The 22,636-nt window shown below is 40.9% G+C and overlaps 1 non-coding gene across 1 annotated transcript; it reads right to left on the reverse strand.

Annotated features, from left to right (window-relative positions):
* Positions 1 to 6,542: 6,542 nt before the first annotated feature.
* On the reverse strand, positions 6,543 to 6,624 carry TRNAL-AAG. The gene has a single exon. It is a non-coding gene; the product is annotated as a tRNA-Leu (tRNA).
* Between the last annotated feature and the right edge of the window lie 16,012 nt (positions 6,625 to 22,636).

The raw sequence follows: 22,636 nt of genomic DNA on the forward strand, positions 1-22,636 counted from the left end.
ATTCAGCACATGAAGACAGCGGCACCCTCACCAAAACCTTTTTCAAAGAGACTTTATCTCAAGCTTTGGCTCCTCTGCTTCAGGAGGTACGTGACCTGAGACACGACATGAGGGCCCTGGGTAATCGGGTCGAGCAACTAGAGACCCGACAGGAACATGCTGCGTCTCACAGTGCCGGACTAATAACAGCTATGGAAGCGCAGGTCTCCTCTCTTAACAATGCTTTTCTCATGATCGAGGATCAAGAGAACAGGAGCAGGCGCAGGAACATTAGATTGAAGGGGCTGGATGAATCGATCGTCCCTAACGAATTAGAAACAGCTGCTAAGTCCTTATTCGCCAATCTGCTGGGGGACAATAGAGCTTCAGAGATCACTATTGAACGTATCCACCGCTCACTACGTCCCACACCCAAAGAGGGTGAAGCCCCTAGAGACGTGATTTGCGGTTTGCTGAGCTACAGAGATACAGCAGCCATATTACAGGCAGCCCGCAGGAACACAGATCTAAGAATAGGTGACTCTCCAGTGGCGCTGTTCCAGGACATTGCTTCATCTACTTTAGCGAAACGCAGGATTTTAAAGCCGCTGACTGACCATTTAAGGGATAATAACATATTGTATAAGTGGCTGTACCCGTTCGGGGTTACCTTTGCCAGAAATGGCCGTTGCTGCACTGTTCGCACTCCACAGGACTTACCTCATGTGTGGAGAGTTCTGGACGTTTCTCCCATAAAGATTGATAATTGGCTTGCAGTGGATATTGCGGTCCCTAAACTTCCTCAACAGCTTGTTCAAGAAGCCTGGTCTTTACATTCTAAACAGAAATCGCCCAATAACAAAAAGATGCAGGGGAGGAGAGACCTTACCTGATTTCATTGGAGCTTGTGAAGAACAGTTTTCAGAATCTCTTGTGCAGGATTCTAAGGAGGACATACTATAATTTTCGCCTGCAGCAACGGTGTTTCCTCTTCCAGCAGTACCGCAGGTTTTCCTTTGTCGCATCTTTAAGTTCTTTTTCATTTAACGTTTTATATTTCTAGCAGCTTGGATCCTTCTATCGGAAGGCTAATGTTTTAAGATATGCTCTAACTTCGGTGTGCATTCCTTTAGCTATCTTAATATCAGTCCTATTCGCTAATGTCTGTTTTTGTCTTAGAAAGGTAATTTCTTAGTAATTGGTAATGTGGGTTGTGATGATCCGGGTTAGGATACACCTCAGTCCCCACATGATGATGTGTCGTGGTTCGCAGCGATGGCGTCTAATCGTTGATAATCACTCACAACGTTCATCTGTTCACATAGTTTGTTCGGTTACTGTATTTGTTATCGGTTCTATCAATCCCCCTATAGGGGTACTCAGCTCTATGTCAGGTTACATGTTCACTCCATACGATAGCTACACTCACTACTACTCTGTCCAGCGTAGATCCAGTCTGCTAGCTTTAGCGAGGGTTTCACCCCTATATCTGCCTACTCAGATTTCTAGACAGCAATCCTCATCCTACTCCTCATGACAGATCTACACATAACTACTTTTAATGTCAGAGGCTGTAACACTCCTCAGAAACGATCACAAATTCTCACTCTCCTGAAGAAAATTGGGAGTGACATTTGTTTTCTCCAGGAGACCCATTTCAAAACTAATAAAATCCCACAAATGCCTAAATGGAAGTATTCGCAATGGTATCACAGCACACATAGTTCGGCTTCTAGGGGCGTCACTATAGCAATTAGCAAGAACGTTCCGTTTGTGGTGACAATCGTTCAGCAGGACCCTGAAGGTAGATTCCTATTCGTGAAAGGAAAAATTGGTCACTTAGTAGTATCTCTTGCTTGTTTATATGCTCCCAACACCAAACATCACAGTTGGCTCAAGGACACCCTATCCAAATTTAATGTCTTTGCAGATGGGATCAAAATAATTGGTGGAGATCTGAACGTCTCTCTATGTCCTCAACTTGATTCATCCTTAGGTACTTCCACTAAATCTCAGAAAACACTAGGGGGAATTCATAAGTTGCTAAAAGATATGTACCTCACAGACACTTGGAGGTCGCTTAATGCCACAACAAGAGATTATTCATATTATTCGGCTGTTCACCAGTCCTACCAAAGATTGGACTACATTTTCCTCTCTAACACCCATTTAGCTATGTTGAAAAAGTCAGTCATAGGCCCGATCACAGTATCTGATCATGCCCCGGTCACATCCTCACTAAACTTCTCCTGTCTCCCAGCTAGGGAATGGGTTTGGAGGCTAAATGAAACGCTACTTGATTCTGATAAACATATTGGAGACATTGCCCTTAAACTATCATATTACTTCCAAGAGAATACCCCACAGGACACTCCCATACCCATTATCTGGGAAGCCCACAAGGCATTCATCCGTGGAGAGTTCATTGCACTTGGCTCCAAAGTTAAAAAAGAGAGGCAGAAAAAGCTTGATTCTCTTATCCACCAGATCTCTGCGATTGAATCCATTCAGAAGCAATCTAGGAGATCTGCTGCATTTGAGGAACTTGCCACACTGAGGAGACAGCTGAAAGAGCTACTCAACATAAAGTGCGCTAAGGCCTATCAATACACAAAGTTCAAACAGTACATTCACGGTGACAAAGGAAATAAGTTTATGACACACCTGATCAAACAGAGGAAAGATGCCCAGTTCGTCACCTCAATCAAAACTAAAGATGGAAATACAGTATCGTCCACTGAAGATATAGCGAGAGAATTTTGCTCCTTTTATGGCGCGTTATACAATCTAGATATTGGAGTTGATAAATCCTCCAACATGTCATCTGATTCGGTGAGAGAGAAACAGATAGATAACTTTCTAGAGATGTTAAAGCTTCCCAAAATTAGCCAAGAAGACTGCGCCTCATTATTACAACCGATAACTGAGATAGAAGTACAAAAAATTATTAAAAGCATGCCCCTAGGTAAGGCCCCAGGTCCAGATGGACTACCAATTGGTTATTATAAAAAACTATTACATATTTTATCTCCGCAATTAGTCAAATGGTGCCATGCTTTATCCTCAGGTGAACCCCTTCCTAAACAATCGCTGGAAGCTATAATTACCATAATCCCGAAAGAAGGCAAAGACAGTAGCGATTGTGGTAGTTATAGGCCCATATCTTTGCTCAACATAGACGTAAAGATCTGGGCAAAAATTTTAGCGTCTAGGCTTAGCTCCATTATTCCCAGAATTATTAATAATGAGCAGGCAGGATTTGTGAAAGGGAGGGAAGGAAACTCCCAATCCTGTCGTCTTATAAACGCCATACATTGGGCCAAGAAGAACGCTAAACCCCTAGTATTATTAAGCACAGACGCTGAGAAAGCGTTCGACCGAGTAAGTTGGCCATACATGCAACGAACGTTAAATAGATTTGGAGTCCCCGAATCGTTCATTAAAGCTATAATGACACTTTACCATAACCCTAGTGCCAAAGTGAGGGTGAACGGTACCCTATCCAAGCCCTTTTCTATCACCAACGGCACAAGACAGGGCTGTCCCTTGTCACCTTCCCTATTCATCATAGTGATGGAAACACTTCTGCAGGCATTCAGAGACAACCCAAATATATGTGGCCTAACACTGAACAAAACTGAACATAAATGTGCGGCCTTTGCGGACGACTTAATGCTCCTAATTTCGAACCCTAAACAAGCATTACCCCATGTATTAGACCTCTTCTCCACTTTTGGTACTGTTTCTAATTTTAAAATAAACTATTCAAAATCGGTAGCAATGGGGGTGGCTTAATCTCCCCAAATGGCCCATTTTCTCAAGACTTCTTCTCCCTTCAAATGGAACGATAAATCTCTCACTTACTTAGGTATCGAACTCACGAAAGACCCCTCTGATCTATTTAAAATGAATCATGCACCCTTATTGAAAAAGATACAAACCCAACTCCAAACATTAACTTTACCATGGGTTTCTTGGATTGGACGAAAGAATTTATTGCAGACGTATATAGTTCCAAAACTAATTTATCTCCTACAAATGGTTCCCATACATGTCCCTTACTCGTACTTTCAGAAAGTTAGACAAAAATTTGCCTTATTTCTCTGGAAGGGCAAAAAACCCAGGGTAGCGCACGATAAGCTAATTAGAACACGTCCAAATGGGGGAATGGGTCTTCCTGATATACACTACTATTATAAAGCAATACAACTGAAACGTTGGCTACAAGTATGTATTCCCAAATACCGAACAATTGGAGTAGATATAGAACTAGATCTTATGTCCAGTAAACAACAGGCAGGATTATGGGGAATCACTACCCCCAACAACCCCCCTATGGGTTTGTCTAAGGGCTTGTATCTAACTATATGTCATCTTCAGTCAGAAGTACATCTACTTTCAGACCCCCCAGTCAGTTTGCCCATTAGTCTTACACCATATCTCATCAAGCCGGGCTTACCTGATATCCCACAATTCTGGAACACTCTAAAGGAAGTGGCTTTATTAGATTTGTTGTCAGATTTAAAACGGAAAGAGAAAGTTTCCATTCTTGACTACAATTTTGCTAAAAAAAGGTGATTTCTTAGCTAGACTTGAATTTGATAATATGTGTCAGGTTCTCCGCACGAAATTTAGTGCCACACATACCCCATCCTGGTTTGAACAGTTGTCCTCCTATGATTCCCTACCTAGACATTGTATGTTTCTCTTGTATAAGTGGCTAATCCCCAAAAGAGGGAAGAGCACTCCAGCTTTCATAAGAACTTGGAAAAGTGATTTGAATTGTTCACTATCTCCAAAGGAGATTGATCTTGCGTTCCTAAGATCTCATGGGTTTTCAAGATGTATAAAAGTGCAAGAACACTCTTTTAAAACCCTCACTAGGTGGTATAATGATCCTCACAAACTATTTAGAATGGGGTTTGCAGAAAACGATTTATGTTGGAGATGCGGGTCCCAGACAGGCACACTAGGACATATTATGTGGAACTGCCCTGTGATCCACAATTACTGGAAACAAATTGAACAAAAAATTAATGAGATCTGTGGCACTACAATCGAGCTGACTCCCCTTTCAGTCCTTCTCTGGCTCCCTTCCAAGAAATGGAAGCCCTCGAAATTTGACTTGCCTACTCTACTTGTCCAGTCAGCAAGGTTATTGATACCGGCTAATTGGCTCAACACCTCCCCCCCTTCACTAAAAAGTTGGTTTGAAAAGATTGACCAGGTTTTTCTGATGGAGGAACTAGCTAGCTGGGCTACCAGAACGCATGGGAAGTTCCTGAACTTGTGGAGCCCATGGAAAACTTTCTGCGACTCTAAGACCCCGTAAGAGCTCCCTATTCTAGGTCCTGACTCCATTCCCCTTCAGATAATAGATTGACATTAATTTCATATCCTTTTAGCTGATTATTATAGAGTATCTATTACTCCTATTTCCTATCTTTGGAGTGGTTGCCTGGGATTGAGTCATTGGGTTAGTAACTAGTACACTGTCTCTGACAATTTATTCCAGGAGTAAGTGTGTTACTTCTTTAGGTTATCATTCAGTCACCAATATGGAGTGTCCCAGAGTATTATGTAACCTTATTATTTTTGCAATGTAATATTGCTATTTTGCTATATGCTGAGTTCTTACCTCTGTTTATCTATGTACTTGCAACTCTTCTACATTTGATTTGAGTGTTGTATGTGATATCTACATTGTACCCCTCCCCCTTTTTACCTTTTCCTTCTTCCCATTCCTTCTACCCTTTCCACCTCCCTCCCCACTTCCCCTCATCTCTTCGTATATGATCTCTCTTATGCAATGGAATTTATACTTGATGTTATTATGTCCTCATCGTAATGTCATTTACATTCTGTATGATTTAATGAATTCCTTAAATAAAAAGAGATTTGTTAAAAAAAAATTACACTGCTACAAAAAAAGTTAAGGGAACACTTAAGCATCACGGTATAACCCCCAAGTCACTTAAACTTCAGGAATATCAATCTGTCCAGTTAGGAAGCATAGGCCATTAGGGATCCATTTCACCTGCTTTAGTGCAAATGAAAGTGACAACAGGTGCGCACTGGAGAGGCAACAGCAAGACAAGTTCCGAAAAGGGAATGGTTTTTTGCTGGTGGTGGCCACAGACAATTACTCTCTCCCTGACTGCTGTTAGGTACCGGGATGAAATCCTCAGAGCCACTGTCAGACCTTACGTTGGTGCAGCGGGTCCTGGGTGATTCACACTACTGATTCACATTATGAGTTGCTGTGATGAAATTCACGCAATTTGGAACCGCCTGTGATTTGAATTTTTTTACTTTGATTTTTGGGGTGATTTGGAATCGAGCCTTCCATGGGTTGATGAGTTTGCTTTCCACCGACCATCAGTACGTGACTTTGTTCTCAACCAATTACACAATTTATACCAGTAAAGACTTTCAACTTGAAGCTTTTATTCATGGAGATCCAATGTGTGATTTAAGCATTCCCTTAATTTAGTTTTTTTTGAGCGGTGGATAAGCAAAACCCGCGAACTACCTCAGAGAAGATTTTCAAAAGAACACAAGGATGGCAGCAGTGGGATTCGAACCCACGCCCCCAAAGAGACTGGAGCCTTAATCCAGCGCCTTAGACCGCTCGGCCATGCTACCACAATTCAACCATGTCGAGGACCCCATTTGAAAAGAAGCACAATCTATTCCGCAGTTGAAATGAATGTTTAACTTCGGCCGCAGAGAACTAAAATTACTTTCCTCCAGTCTGAAAGGAACCAAAGTCCAGTCATTTCAACAGCGCCACCTTGCTACTGCTTATCAAAGCATTATTACGCATCTTTTTCAGACTTGGAAACCATTCACCCCGACGTGCGTCAAATGCCAACACAGCTACCGCATTAAGAGGAAGAGGGCTTATTCTGTGACCAAAGCTTCAGAAGGTATCACCTAGAACAGGAATGTCCAATCTGCAGCCCTCCAGCTGTTAAAAATCTACAACTCCCAGCATTTTCAGACAGCTGAAGGCTGTCCAGGCACGATGGAAGATGTCATTTTGCAAAAGCTGGAGGGCCACAGATTGGGCATCATCCTTGACACAGAACACGCCTTCCTGCAATTTTATACCTCTTCAGGAGAGAGTCATCAGGGCTACCTATGCGTTCAGATCACAAGAACGTTGATCTGAAATGACGTGAGATTATCTGTCATTAACATTTCAAGATCTTCCAAACTTCAAAAACTGGCAGCAGTGGGATTCGAACCCACGCCTCCGAAGAGACTGCTCGGCCATGCTACCAACAAGACGCCAGGGCATCAAACTTCCTTGGAGGAAGTGAGATACATCTGAACGCCTATGTTTTTATTGAGATAAAGCTCAAGTCATTAACCACCAGGACAAAGTAGGGATTCTCGCAACTGTCTTTTCTTAAACCTCATCTGACCGGAAAACTACACACATATTCATGTGATGGCAGGAAAGATTTCAAGAGCATGCTCCTTAAACAAGCAGGCAGTAATGCTCAGCCTTGTACTGTCCCTCCTCACTAATGAAAGACTGGATTACAGACTTTCTATAAGACCTCATGCACATGACCGTATTTATGGTCTGCATGCATTTCACATTTTTTGCGGTTCGGATGCGGACACTTTTATTTCAAAGAAGCCACAAAAGATGCGGACAGCACACTGTATTCTCCGCATCTGTACCTCCATTCCGTGGCCTCATATAAAAATAGAGCATGTTCTTTTCTCTAGATTGGAAAAAAAAAGATGGCATGCTCATGGCCAAGATGCATGTGATGCGGACGGCTAAGCAGATTGGTCCTGTGCATAAGGCCTTACCCAGTCCTCAGCTAGCGAGGAGGGACAAGACTTGACTGAGCACTTCTGCCTCCTTGTTAAATAAGTGAACAAAGAGGCAGAAGTTTATATATATATATATATATATATATAAACACAAACATATGCACACACACACACATTTTTTTCACCTATATACTGACAATATATATATATGTATATACACACATACAGTGGATATAAAAAGTCTACACACGCCTGTTAAAATGTCAGGTTTCTGTGCTGTAAAAAAATGAGACAAAGATAAATCATTTTAGAACTTTTTCCACCTTTAATGTGACCTATAAACTGTACAACTCAATTGGAAAACAAACTGAAATCTTTTAGGTAGAGGGAAGAAAAAATATAAAAATAAAATAATGTGGTTGCATAAGTGTACACACCCTCTTATAACTGGCGATGTAGCTGTGTTCAGGATTAAGCAATCACATTCAAAATCATGTTAAATAGGAGTCAGCATACACCTGCCATCATTTAAAGTGCCTCTGCTTAACCCCAAATAAAGTTCAGCTGCTCTAGTTGGTCTTTCCTTAAATTTTCTTTGTCGCATCCCACAGCAAAAGTCGTGGTCCACAGAGAGCTTCCAAAGCATCAGAGGGATCTCATTGTTAAAAGGTATCAGTCAGGAGTTGGGTACAAAAGAATTTCCAAGGCATTAGATATACCATGGAACACAGTAAAGACAGTCATCATCAAGTGGAGAAGATATGGCACAACATTACCAAGAACTGGATGTCTCTCCAAAATTGATGAAAAGACGAGAAGAAAACTGGTCTGGGAGGCTACCAAGAGGTCTACAGCAACATTAACCCCTTCCCAACCGCAATCTGTATATATACGTGATAGCTGCAGATACCCCGTGCAGCTACCACGTATATATACGTTCTGGCAGCTCTTTAATCCAAGCGCTGCAAAGCGCTTGGATTAAAGCTTCTGCCCCTGCCCTGTATGCTGTCAGGGACAGCATACAGTGCAGTAATGCCGGCAAGGGACTAATCAGAGTGGTCCCTTGCCGGCGATCGATCCGATTGGTTAGTCTGTGCAGACTAACCAATCGGATCGCGGCAGTGTTAAAATGCCGGTTTCAGGCTCTGATCTGCGCTCTGCAGATCAGAGCCTGAAAGCAGTGTCCTCGCAGCCCCCCCATCTGTGCAGCCCCCCGCCCCCGATCTGTGCGTGCAGACACTTACCCCCCCGCCCCGATCTGTGCTTGCCCATCTGTGCCCCCTCCGTCTGTTCCTAGTGCTGCGGCGCTGCCCCCTCCTTGAGTCCGCCCCCTGCTGCCATGTCATACCTCCCTCCCCCCCCCTTCCAGCGCTGACCCCCGTCTGCACCCCTGCTGTTTGATGGCAGCGGCTCCATTCCTGAACCGCCGCCATCATCAGAGTGTCAGCTCTATGCTGACACTCTGCTGTAAATTCTGTGACCCCATAGATGCTGCGGCAGCGGCATCCATGGGGTTAATAGAGGGAGGGGGCAGCAGCCCCGATGGTTGCCCTGGCAACCGGACGCTTTTCAAAAGCGTCTGCTGTTGCCACCTACAGGGCATCTGAATGTATTACACTTTGCAATGCAAGAGCATTGCAAAGTATAGTACAGCCATCAGCCCCACTGGATCTTCATGATCCAAGAGGGACTTGATAAAAAAAGAATGTGAAAAAATAAATAAAAGTAAAAATAAATAAATAAAAATGTAAATTTAAAAAAAATTACCTTTTCCTATAAAAAATTAAAAATGAAAAAACTACACATATTAGGTATCACCACGTCCGTAACGACCCTCTCTATAAAGATATCACATGATGGACCCCGTCCGATAAACACCATAAAAAAATAAAAATAAAAACTGTGTAAAAAAAAAGCCATTTTTGTCACCTTACATCACAAAAAGTGCAACAGCAAGCGATCAAAAAGGCGTTTGACCCCCAAAATAGTACCAATCAAACCGTCACCTCGTCTCACAAAAAATGATACCCTATTTAAGACAATCGCCCAAAAAATAAAAAAGCTATGGCTCTCAGACTATAGAGACACTAAAACATCAGTTTTTTGGTTTCAGAAATGCTATTATTGTGTAAAACTTAAATAAATAAGAAAAAGTCTACATATTAGGTATTGCCACGTCCGTAACGATCTTCTCTATAAAACTATCACATGACCTAACTCCTCAGATGAACGCTGTAAAAATAAATAAATGAAAACTGTTCCAAAACAGCCAATTTTTGGGTCACCTTGCCCCATAAAGTGTAATAATGAATGATCAAAAATTCCTATGTACCCAAAAATTGTACCAATATAAACCTCCACAGACGATCGGCAGAAAAATAAAAAACATATGGCGTTCAGAAAACCAATCCAGCACAATCTGCCTTCCAAAAACTGTATGGCATTCCTTTCCTTCTGCGCCCTGCCGTGTGCCCGTACAGCAGTTTACGACCACATGTGGGGTGTTTATGTAAACCGCGGAATCAGAGTAATAAATATTGAGTTTTGTTTGGCTGTTAACTCTCAATGTGTTAAAGAAAAAAAAATTATAAAATGGAAAATCTGCCAAAAAGTGCAATTTAGAAATTTAATCTCCATTTTCCTTTAATTCTTGTGGAACGCCTAAAGGGTTAACAAAGTTTGTAAAATCAGTTTTGCGTAACTTGAGGGGTGTAGTTTCTACAATGGGGTCATTTATGGGGGGTTTCCACTATGTAAGCCCCACAAAGTGACTTCAGACCTGAACTGGTCCTTAAAAAGTGGGTTTTGGAAATTTTCTTAAAAATTGTAAGATTTGCTTCTAAACTTCTAAGCCTTCTAACATCCTAAAATAATAAAATTACATTTCAAAAATGATGCCAACATAAAGTAGACATATGGGGAATGTTAAGTAATAAATATTTTATTAGGTATGACTTTCTGTTTTAGAAGCAGAGAAATAGAAATTTGGAAAATTGAGAATTTTTCCAAATTTTTGGTAAATTTTGGATTTTTTCATAAATAAAGGTAAAATATATTGACTCAAATATATGACTATCATGAAGTACAATGTGTCACGAGAAAACAATCTCAGAATGGCATGGATAAGTAAAAGTGTTCCAAAGCTATTACCACATAAAGTGACGCATGTCAGATTTGTAAATTTTGAGCTGGACACTGGGGCATCAATGACCCTTGGTCATGAAAGGGTTAAAGGAGCTGCAGGAATATCTGGCAAGTACTGGCTGTGTGGTACACTTGACAACAATCTCCCATATTCTTCATATGTCTGGGCTATAGGGTAGAGTGGCAAGATGAAAGCCTTTTCTTATGAAGAAAAACATCCAAGCCAGACTACATTTTGCAAAAACACTGAAGTCTCCCAAAAGCATGTGGGAAAAGGTGTTATGGTCTGATGAAACCAAGGTTGAACTTTTTGGCCATAATTCCAAAAGATATATTTGGTGCAAAAACAACACTGCACATCACCAAAAGAACACCATACCCACAGTGAAGCATGGTGGTGGCAGCATCATGCTTTGGGGCTGTTTTTCTTCAGCTGGAACTGGGGCCTTAGTTAAGCTAGAGGGAATTATGAACAGTTCCAAATACCAGTCAATATTGGCACAAAATCTTCAGGCTTATGCTAGAAAGCTGAACATGAAGAGGAACTTCATCTTTCAGCATGACAACGACCCAAAGCATACATCCAAATCAACAAAGGAATGGCTTCACCAGAAGAAGGATTAAAGTTTTAAAATGGCCCAGCCAGAGCCCAGACCTGAATCCGATTGAAAATCTGTGGGGTGATCTGAAGAGGGCTGTGCACAGGTGATGCCCTCGCAATCTGACAGATTTGGAGTGTTTTTGCAAAGAAGAGTGGGCAAATCTTGCCAAGTCAAAATGTGCCATGCTGATAGACTCATACCCAAAAAGACTGAGTGCTGTAATAAAATCAAAAGGTGCTTCAACAAAGTATTAGTTTAAGTGTGTGCATATTATTTTATTTTTGTTTTTTTCTTCCCTCTACCTAAAAGATTTCAATTTGTTTTTCAATTGAGTTGTACAGTTTATAGGTCACATTAAAGGTGGAAAAAGTTCTGAAATGATTTATCTTTGTCTAATTTTTTTTTACAGCACAGAAACTTGACATTTTAACAGGGGTGTGTAGACTATTTATATCCACTGTATATATATATATATATATATATATATATACAGTACAGACCAAAAGTTTGGACACAGCTTCTCATTCAAAGAGTTTTCTTTATTTTCATGACTATGAAAATTGTAAATTCAAACTGAAGGCATCAAAACTATGAATTAACACATGTGGAATTATATACATAACAAAAAAGTGTGAAACAACTGAAAATATGTACTATTCTAGGTTCTTCAAAGTAGCCACCTTTTGCTTTGATTACTGCTTTGCACACTCTTGGCATTCTCTTGATTTTGCACACTCTTGGCATTCTCTTGATGAGCTTCAAGAGGTAGTCATCTGAAATGGTCTTCCAACAGTCTTGAAGGAGTTCACAGAGATGCTTAGTCCTTGTTGGCCCTTTTGCCTTTACTCTGCGGTCCAGCTCACCCCAAACCATCTCCATTGGGTTCAGGTCCGGTGACTGTGGAGGCCAGGTCATCTGGCGCAGCACCCCATCACTCTCCTTCATGGTCAAATAGCCCTTACACAGCCTGGAGGTGTGTTTGGGGTCATTGTCCTGTTGAAAAATAAATGATGGTCCAACTAAACGCAAACCGGATGGAATAGCATGCCGCTGCAAGATGCTATGGTAGCCATGCTGGTTCAGTATGCCTTCAATTTTGAATAAATCCCCAACAGTGTCACCAGCAAAGCACCCCCACACCATCACACCTCCTCCTCTATACTTCACGGTGGGAACCAGGCATGTAGAGTCCATCCGTTCACCTTTTCTGTGTTGCACAAAGACACGGTGGTTGGAACCAAAGATCTCAAATTTGGACTCATCAGACCAAAGCACAGGTTTCCACTCGTCTAATGTCCATTCCTTGTGTTCTTTAGCCCAAACAAGTTTCTTCTGCTTGTTGCCTGTCCTTAGCAGTGGTTTCCTAGCAGATATTCTACCATGAAGGCCTGATTCACACAGTCTCCTCTTAACAGTTGTTCTAGAGATGTGTCTGCTGCTAGAACTCTGTGTGGCATTGACCTGGTCTCTAATCTGAGCTGCTGTTAACCTGCGATTTCTGAGGCTGGTGACTCAGGTGAACTTATCCTCCGCAGCAGAGGTGACTCTTGGTCTTCCTTTCCTGGGGCGGTCCGCAAGTGAGCCAGTTTCTTTGTAGCGCTTGATGGTTTTTGTGACTGCACTTGGGGACACTTTCAAAGTTTTCCCAATTTTTCGGACTGACTGACCTTCATTTCTTAAAGTAATGATGGCCACTCGTTTTCCTTTACTTCTGCTGCTTTTTTCTTGCCATAATACAAATTCTAACAGTCTAATCAGTAGGACTATCAGCTGTGTATCCACCTGACTTCTCCACAAGGCAACTGATGGTCCCAACCCCATTTATAAGGCAAGAAATCCCACTTATTAAACCTGACAGGGCACACCTGTGAAGCGAAAACCATTTCAGGTGACTACCTCTTGAAGCACATCAAGAGAATGCCAAGAGTATGCAAAGCAGTAATCAAAGCAAAAGGTAGCTACTTTGAAGAACCTAGAATATGACACATTTTCAGTTGTTTCACACTTTTTTGTTATGTATATAATTCCACATGTGTTAATTCATAGTTTTGATGCCTTCAGTGTGAATCTAAAATTTTCATAGTCATAAAAATAAAGAAAAAACTCTTTGAATGAGAATGTGTGTCCAAACTTTTGGTCTGTACTGTATATATATATATTTTTTTTTTCACATACTGTATATTTATATACACAAACATACCTACATAAAAACACACAATATACACATTTACAAATTTACACTCAGGTATGGCTATACTGTAATTAACCCCTTAAGGACCGGGCTCATTTTCACCTTAAGGACCAGGCCATTTTTTGGAAATCTGACCTGTGTCACTTTATGCATTAATAACTCTGGGATGCTTTTACCTTTCATAATGATTCCGAGATTGTTTTTTCAGTGACATATTCTACTTTATGTTAGTGGTAAATTTTCGCCAATAATGTAACATTTTTCTAACTTTGAAATTCTCTGCTTGTAAGAAAAATGGACATGGGAAATAAATTCTAGATTGATTTGCATATTCAATATGTCTACTTTATGTTGGCATCATAAAGTTGACATGTTTTTACTTTTTGAAAAAGTTAGAGGGCTTCAAAGTTGAGCAGCAATTTTCCAATTTTTCATGAAAATTTTAAAATAAGATTTTTTCAGGTACCAGTTCAGTTTTGAAGTGAATTTGAGGGTCTTTATGTTAGAAATCCCCCATAAATGACCCCATTATAAACTGCACCCCTCAAAGTATTCAAAATGACATTCAAAAAGTTAGTTACCCCTTTAAGTGTGGAAGAGAAAATTAAAAATCTCCTTTTTTTATACTAACATGTTCTTGTAGCCCCTTTTATTTCATTTTTACAAGTGTTCTCCGCCACCTTGGGGGCTCATCATCATCACTAGATGATGAGGAGAACAAGGATGACAACAGGAAAGTGGGGTCATCCTTGTCCTCACTGGGGCTCTTGGAGTCGGAGAGCAGCTGGGCGTAAGCCTCCTCGGCCGAGAACATCCGGCGGGACATCTTCTAATGCTAAAGGGGAGTGAGTGTGTGTGCAAAACTTTATTTAGTGTGTGTGGGGGACGGTGTGCTTTTACGTATATCCTGCGGTGGGGTGGGCAATGCACTAAACAGTGGCCGGACGCTCTTTTACGGCTAAGAATGCCAGCCACAGTCAGCTCACCTACAAAAAAGCGCTTGCACCCCAAAAAATTTGGGGGGGGGGCAAGCTGCTGTGGACCCCAGACACCCTCAGATCCGGGTGCTGCACACACAAAAAAAACTTTTTTTTTTCACTCTCCCTGACTAACCTATAGATCATACGAGTGTATCACTGTACTGCGGCTGCAGCAGTAAGCGCACGGCATCATAGTAACCAATGACGCCGTGCGCTCCTGCACTAAGCAGGATGCCAGTCCGGTATCTCACGGTCCGTGTTCCACGGACGTGTGAATGCAGCCTTAGCTGGCAGGATCCAGAGTGGTTGAAAATATCCTCCCCCACCCTCTCTGTCCCGACACTGCTCTTCATGCCTAAGGAATATTAGTCAATAAGGCTACTTCCACACTGGCGTTTTGGTTTCCGTTTGTGAGATTCGTTTAGGGATCTCACAAGCGGTTCAAAACTGATCAGTTTTGCCCTTAATGCATTCTGAATGCTCCGTTCTGCCTCCATTGCGCTTTGTAGAAGGACACCAAAGAAACTGAGGCAAACGGATCCTGACACACAATGTAAGTCAATGGGGACGGATCCTTTTTCACTGACACAATATGGCACAATAGAAAATGGATCCGTCCCCTATTGAGTTTCAATGGTGTTCAAGACGGATCCGTTTTGGCTATGTTAAAGATAACAACAGGGGGACACAAGAGGTGCAGGGGCAGCAGATTCAGGACTCTAACTTCCCTCCCACAGTAACTTACCCCAGTGCTGCTGTGTGGAGTAGGGGGACCAGTGAGGGGACTGCACATTATACTGGAGGCACAGTAACACAGGAGGCCAGAAGGTGCAGTGTCTCCATCGTGCCATATGAGCAATAACTTTTACACTTAGAAATTAAATAAACACACAAATTTTATGTGGTTAAATAATGGTCGCGGTCCTTTATTAAGGGTTAATCTACACACCAATAAATATTCAATAAATAATTAAAAATTCAATCAATAAATAACCATTAAAAACCACTAAACCATTACTGTCCCCCAGCAAAGCTGGGTGACTAACCCCGCTCTAACTTAGGACCACGCCAAAAATTGTTTGGGGGTTGGTGGGTGCTACGACGTCTTTTCTTCTTCAGCTGTTCCAGAGCAGACAAGTGCCGGACCTGCGGACACCTGTTTAAATAGTCCAAATTCATCCTCCTGGCCTTGCTTGTCCAATCAGCACTGGGGAGAACTCAGGTACCCAGCAACAGGTAAGTAACCAGGGATCAATCAGCAGTTTTGTTTAGCTTTACCTCCGGTGAAGTATGAATTACCTGGGTTACAAGTAAAAAAGGAGGGAAAAGACAAACAAGACATACCAATAAATATTCAATAAATAATTAAAAATGTAATCAATAAAAAACCATTAAAAACCAGTAAACCATTACTGTCCCCCCAGCAAAGCTGGGTGACTAACCCACCAGACATGCGGGTATTAACCCGCATGTCCCCCCTAAAAACCATGGCCTTCTCTATCATTTCCTGCAGACCAACATTGAAAATATCCAGGACTATATCTGACAAGTGAACCAAGTCGTCCCGATATAGCCCTAACACAAAACCTTCCAGCTCAGTATGTCTGAAACTCCAACCATTTAAACTTGGAAGGTATTTTTCCAAAGCTCTATTAACCCTTTTCCTAATTTTATTAATGAAAATGGATTGCTCACTTCTCCATACTAATCTTTGATTAAGTTCAGAAAAAAATCAAAGTAACATTAGGCTGTAAAGCTCTTACATAACTGCTTTCATCTGATTTAATAATTCAATCAATCTGATTTTCATTTCTCCCAGCATGAATAATCAGAACATCAGGCTGGAGTAAAGACTGCAACTCACCTCTTAAAATCGGAATGATCTGACTCCATTTCAAACCTCTAAACCCTAACCAAAAAACTGAGATAAATAACAAACCCATGAACGAATTCTGCGAGTAATTGCGCTCCGCAGCCCTTCTTTCAGCCCTAAAGACAAAAGAATGGCCTAGAATCCACATGGTTAACTGGTTAGAACCTAAAAGAGATTAATTCACATCATAACAACAAATTAGGCCGGACATAAGATTTGTATCTATTAGACTCCCACCTACCAATTCTTTTAATTACCTCCTCATTCAAAGCCAAACCTCCAGCGACAGTCGCCGCGCCAATGCGAAATGAATGAGACGAGTAATGGTCAGTACTTAAATGTAATGACTGCACTTTTTTAACATTGCTTTGAATTGATAAATGGACATTGCCAACTCATTTTTAGGAATTAAAAAGGAACCCTCATTCCTGGGTCTAATTTCAGAAAAATTCTTTACTGTCTGAACTGGACATAAAGAGGATCTGGGTAACGATGCTAGCCTAATCGATGCACCTCTTGCTAGTTGATCTGCTTTGGATCTTCTAATAAAGACAATTGGTAAATTGTTCTTAACCCTCACATCCTCCACCCTCAATGGAGCTAGTGAATATTTGTTTGCCGCCACTAGCTCACCTACCCGGGTTGCCCCAAAAAAGGCCAAAAGAAAAGCAGTTTTGAATAGTGATGCCTTATAAACCGAATACGTACAAAACCCCAAAACTGACACAATCCTTTCCAATAATTCTAATGAAATTGGTCTTCTAACATCTGAACAAAGTAATTACCTCCTGACCCCTTTTAAAAACTGCTTAACTATAAACTGATTGGAGAACGACTGGTAACCGGCTAACTTAAAAATAAAACCCCACAAACAACTTTATTAACAGCAGAAAAATCTAAATCATCCTCCAATAACGAACATAAAAACGGAAAAAATACATTCAAGTCAGAATTAAAACAAAAGATATTCCTACCGGAACAAAACTGATACATCTCCTCCAAGGAAGAGAATAACCATACCACGTTCGGGGAGCTAAAGACTTTTGTATAAAGCTGCAGATCATTCGCGGATAAGATTCCAAACCTGATCCGGACATGGAAACTCATTTTTCTCCGCTTCCAGTACTAGAGAAAAGAACCTTTCCCACTGGGCACGGGAAAGGGAATCAGCTATAGAATTATCTTTTCTAGAAATATACTTAGATTTGATCCACAAATTTAGTTCTAAACAACAATGAACTATATAACGCAATAACTTCACCACTACTTTGCAATGAGAAGATAAACAATTAATAGCAAAAATTACACCTTTATTATCCGAGAAAATTAAAACTCTTTCATTCCTGAAAGCTTAACCCCAAATCACTAATGAAAAAACGATAGAAAATAATTCTAAAATAACCAGATTTTTTACTAAACCCAGAACCTTCAACCACCTTGGCCATGGCTCAGCTGACCACTGAAAAAGACTCCATAACCACAAGAACCAGAAGCGTTGGTGAATAAACCTAAAGCACCGGCTTCTTTGATCTCCTCTTGCCATGTTCTATGTCCATTAAAATGAATTAAAAATAATCTCCTTAAAAAAACTCGGCCCTCTGGAATAACCCTATAAGCAAAGGCTAATAGTCCCAACAAACTCTGCAATTCTCTCAACTGAACCTTTTTCCCTAAAAGAATCCTCCTAATAGCTAATAGTGTTTTATTTATTTTCTCCATAGGCCAAACCGTCTTCTCTTGAGCTAACAGGACACCAAACTACTTACAAATCTGCATAAAACCCTACAACTAATTTTAACACTCACTAAATGAACCTACAAACAGAAAATCATCTAAATAATGTAACATACTTGACAAACCCACCGTCTTTGTAACTACCCAGTGTAAAAAAGAAGAAAACGTCTCAAAATAGAAACAAGACCAAGACAAACCCATAGGATGGCATTTGTCAAAGAAAAACTCACCATTAAAATGAAAACCCAAAGAATTAAAGCCATCTGGATGAACTGGCAGCAAACGGAAAGCTGACTTAATATCTGCCTTAGTTAAAAAAGAACCTTCGCCAATAGAATTTAATAAAGAAACTGCGTCAAACGATGAATAAGAGACTGACGCTGTCTCTTTATCCAAAGAATCATTAAGAGATTACTTCAATGGATATGATAAATGATGAATCAATCTATAGTCACTGGGATCTTTCTTTGGAACTAAACCTAACAGCGACAGTTTAAAATCCAAAAAAGCGGGAGAAACAAAAGGGCCTTCAACTCTACCTTCTTTAATTTCTTTATCAATTTTCTGTTTAACTATATACAAGTTCCGCTTAACTGATGGCAAATTATCAAACCAAACACAACTTTTACCAAAAAATTTGGGGACATAAAAAAACAACGAAAAACCACTAAGAATTATTTCCGCCTTCAGACGGTCTGGAATCAATTCTAGTCTAGTATAATTACCAGATGTTGATTCAGTTACATATTTATTCCCAGAATTTTTGTACAGTCACTCAGAATTTAGAAAGCTCGTTGGAAGAATGAGTGAAACATTTTCAAGAAATCTACAGTACGTCCAGTTGCCTTGATTTATTCTTTACAGATAGACCATGACCAGGATAAATGAGAACCTTCACAGACAATTCTAGTCAAGGTCGCATTTCTTCCAATTTCACCGGCGACTTCTTAAAGCAGCGAAAACTGGGATGAGCACTAGCAAAAATGAATATTCGTGACGGTACCTGCAATTAGCTAACCTTTTACATGCCGATTCATTGTATGCAAAGCATACGCCTTTTTTTAAAGTAGCATTAGACACTGGTGAAATATTTGGCTTAGCTTGGAAACCAGCTCTCAGCGACAACATTAAACTAAGCCAAAGTCCAACATCCTTTGCTACCCATTTCATGTTGTCATAAACTGCCAATTTCTGACAAAATGTTTCATCATTTGTAAACCATGCGAGGCCGCCAAAATTCCAGTAAGCCTCATATGTTGAAACAAGCCAATGGCAATATGCGAGTGTTTAGCACATATAACTGAGGAGTATATGCAAAAGGCCTGCAACTAATTATGAAAAGACCGTGGTGCCGACCTTTTCCTATTCTCCTCCTTTTCATCACCTTTCTAATTTAAACGGTTCTTTGGAGGAAGGAAGTAAAGACAAAATATCTATATACTCCCTGATCCAAATTTTTTCTTTCATTGCCTGGGATAGGTGAAACCCCAAAGGAAAGCCTTCACAAGTCAAGGCCTCCTTGAAGCAGGTTTCAGATACCAACATTCAATATACTATTAGGATTTGAAATATCAGCAGCTACAGCAGCTGGAACATCAATCTATGCTGCCGCAGGTTGCTCAACCTGACTGGGCATTGGAACTCCAGCCCAATCAGCAAACAATTTAGCTAAAAAGAAAATTATTATGTATTTCTCGGATTATAATGCTTTAACAACTATGCTCATCTACTTGTTTGCCTCGTGTACAGTTTCCTCATACTTTTGTTTTCCAGTTTGCACTCTCCTGACCCATTTTCACTATGTAAATTATTCACTCAGGTTTGTTTACATCTTGCATGTAGCAGTTCCTGTTTCTGTATCCAACCAAACCTGTGATGCACTTCTCCTTTCTCTGCCACAGCTACAACACCCCTAACAACACTCAACTAGTTTATAGCTCCTTCCACCTGGCTAATTACATAGACACTCCCCTATCACTGCCCCTAACACCCAGCTTGTTTATAGCTCCTCCGACCAGCTATTTACATGGGCACTCCCCTATCACAGCCCCTAAGAACACCCAGCTAGTTTGTAGCTCCTCCCACCCAGCTAGTTACAGAAACACTCCCCTATCACTGCCGCTAACACCCGAATAGTTTATAGCTCCTCCCACCTAGGTAGTTACATAGACACTCCCTATCACTGCCCCTGTATGGACATATCATCACAGAAAATAGAGCTGCATGGACATAGTCATGTGACCACAACTGATTATTTTACAGGATGTGATAGAAACCCGAAAACCCCCTTTAATTATTAGTATTATACAAACAAATACTGTATCTAAACACCTTTTTTTATTTAGGCTCCAATTAAATAAAACCTTTAAATAATGAGGGGACCATGATTTCTCCATCATTCCATTAACACAGAAACTATCCAGTTGTTACCCATAAGCTAGATTTCTGAAATCTGTGTAATCTTTATATGCCCTCTCTCCTACCATATGTCGGAGAAAATAATAGGAGTCTTGGGAGTTCTTTTGGTGGAATGTAGGAATGAAAACTAATTGTAATGTGTTAACAATGTGTGTACTAAACATGTTGAAGGCATATGATAGTGCTAATGGGAAAGTCAGAAGCATTAGAACCTATGAACATGTCATAGCATGTGAGAGACTCAACTCTTTCACCTACACAGTTACTCCTATCTTAAATTATGGTACGTGAATCAGTGTACCTACTTAGGATAATGTTATTATGCTATTACTGAGGAAGGTGTGCTATGCAGCTTCTGCGAAGCTAATCTTCTGTGCAACTACTCCAAATGACCCCCGTATTGTAATCATGTATATAATATTCATAAAATGGGACCAACAGACCATAATTTGTCAAGGGGGGTTGTACTGTATATGGCAGGTTATCTCATGGCTGGTCCTGTCTGTATTGTGACTATAATAAGGATCTGACATACAACATTACATTTCTGCATGCTGATAGTATTTAAAGTATAAGGCCTCATGCACGTTGTTTTAGTCCGCATCCGAACCGCAGTTTTTGCAGCTTGCATGTGATCCATTCACTTCAATGGGGCCGCAAAAGATGCGGATAGCACTCCGTGTGCTGTCCGCATCCGTTGCTCCGTTCCGTGGTCCGCAAAAAAAATATAACCTGTCCTATTCTTGTCTGTTTGGTGGACAAGAATAGGCAGTTATATTAATGGCTGTCCGTGCCTGCCAGCTGTCGACCAGACAAAAAAATCTGCATGCAGCGGTATTTGCCTAAGTGAAACCTGGCATTTATGCTGGAAAACGGCCGGATCAATGCCGAATTCTCATTGACTATATGGTAGAATTCGACAATGCCGGATCTGGTAAACTCAGGCATGCTGGATCTGGCTACCGAAGATGTGAATGAAACCTAACCAGGCCTACAGTGTGTAGGGGCTGTGGTGTTCCTGTGCCTGGTTCTGATGCCTCAGCTTCTTATAATAGCTGAAAAGCTAGTGCGCCACGGATCAGACCCCTGTTCATCTGATATTTATGACCTGTTTTAAGGCTAGGTCATCAATAGGTAAGGCCTGGACAATACTTATGTGCAATTAAAAAAAAATCACCACTAGTTAAAGGGGCTCTCTGCTTTTTCAAAAAATCATAGAGGCTTCTCACCTGAGGACAAAGGATTGTTTTCTCAGCACTTACTCGTTCATCACGCCACTGTTGCCGCCATCTCTGCTGCACTCAGTCTGGCTGTGGGGTCTGTGTAGCAGTCCTATATCTGAGGAAGGGGCAGTGACCCAAAATGCGCTATTTGAACTTTTAAATCACACCTACAGGGCTGTAGGATGTTTCTCTTTTATTTTTTAATTTATTTATTTTTAAGATTAGAAAAAGCGCTGGTACAAGCTATTTTCTTCAACTACCTCTTTGCCTATTTTCACCCCTTGACAGTACTTCCTGACTGTTCGGAAGTAGCCGATTCAGCCCAGCTAGCAAGCCTCTCTGTCTATGCTGTTCTCAGCATACAAACCCATATCGTAATTGTGACTTATCACAACTACCTAAGGTGAGCAACCACTACATCATATACTACATGACAATCTCTAACAAAGCTGGAACCATCCCTGTACCTCACATGGAACCAGAGATCTCCCTATTCATTGCACCAATAGTTCTGCAAGATTCTCTCCAAGCTGGCAGCTCAGTAAGGGGAGGGGGTGTCCTTCCAGAAGTAGTGTATCCTTTCTTAAGTGGTATCTTTTCTGCTGCTTTCTGTAACTGATATAGCTTCTAACAGTAAATACATCTGGCGGCAGTTGAAGCATGAAACTGAGCACGTTTAGCCATGTTTAGCCAGCTTG

This window comes from Bufo gargarizans, chromosome 2 (genome assembly GCF_014858855.1).
Source record: "Bufo gargarizans isolate SCDJY-AF-19 chromosome 2, ASM1485885v1, whole genome shotgun sequence".
Classification (NCBI taxonomy): domain Eukaryota; kingdom Metazoa; phylum Chordata; class Amphibia; order Anura; family Bufonidae; genus Bufo; species Bufo gargarizans.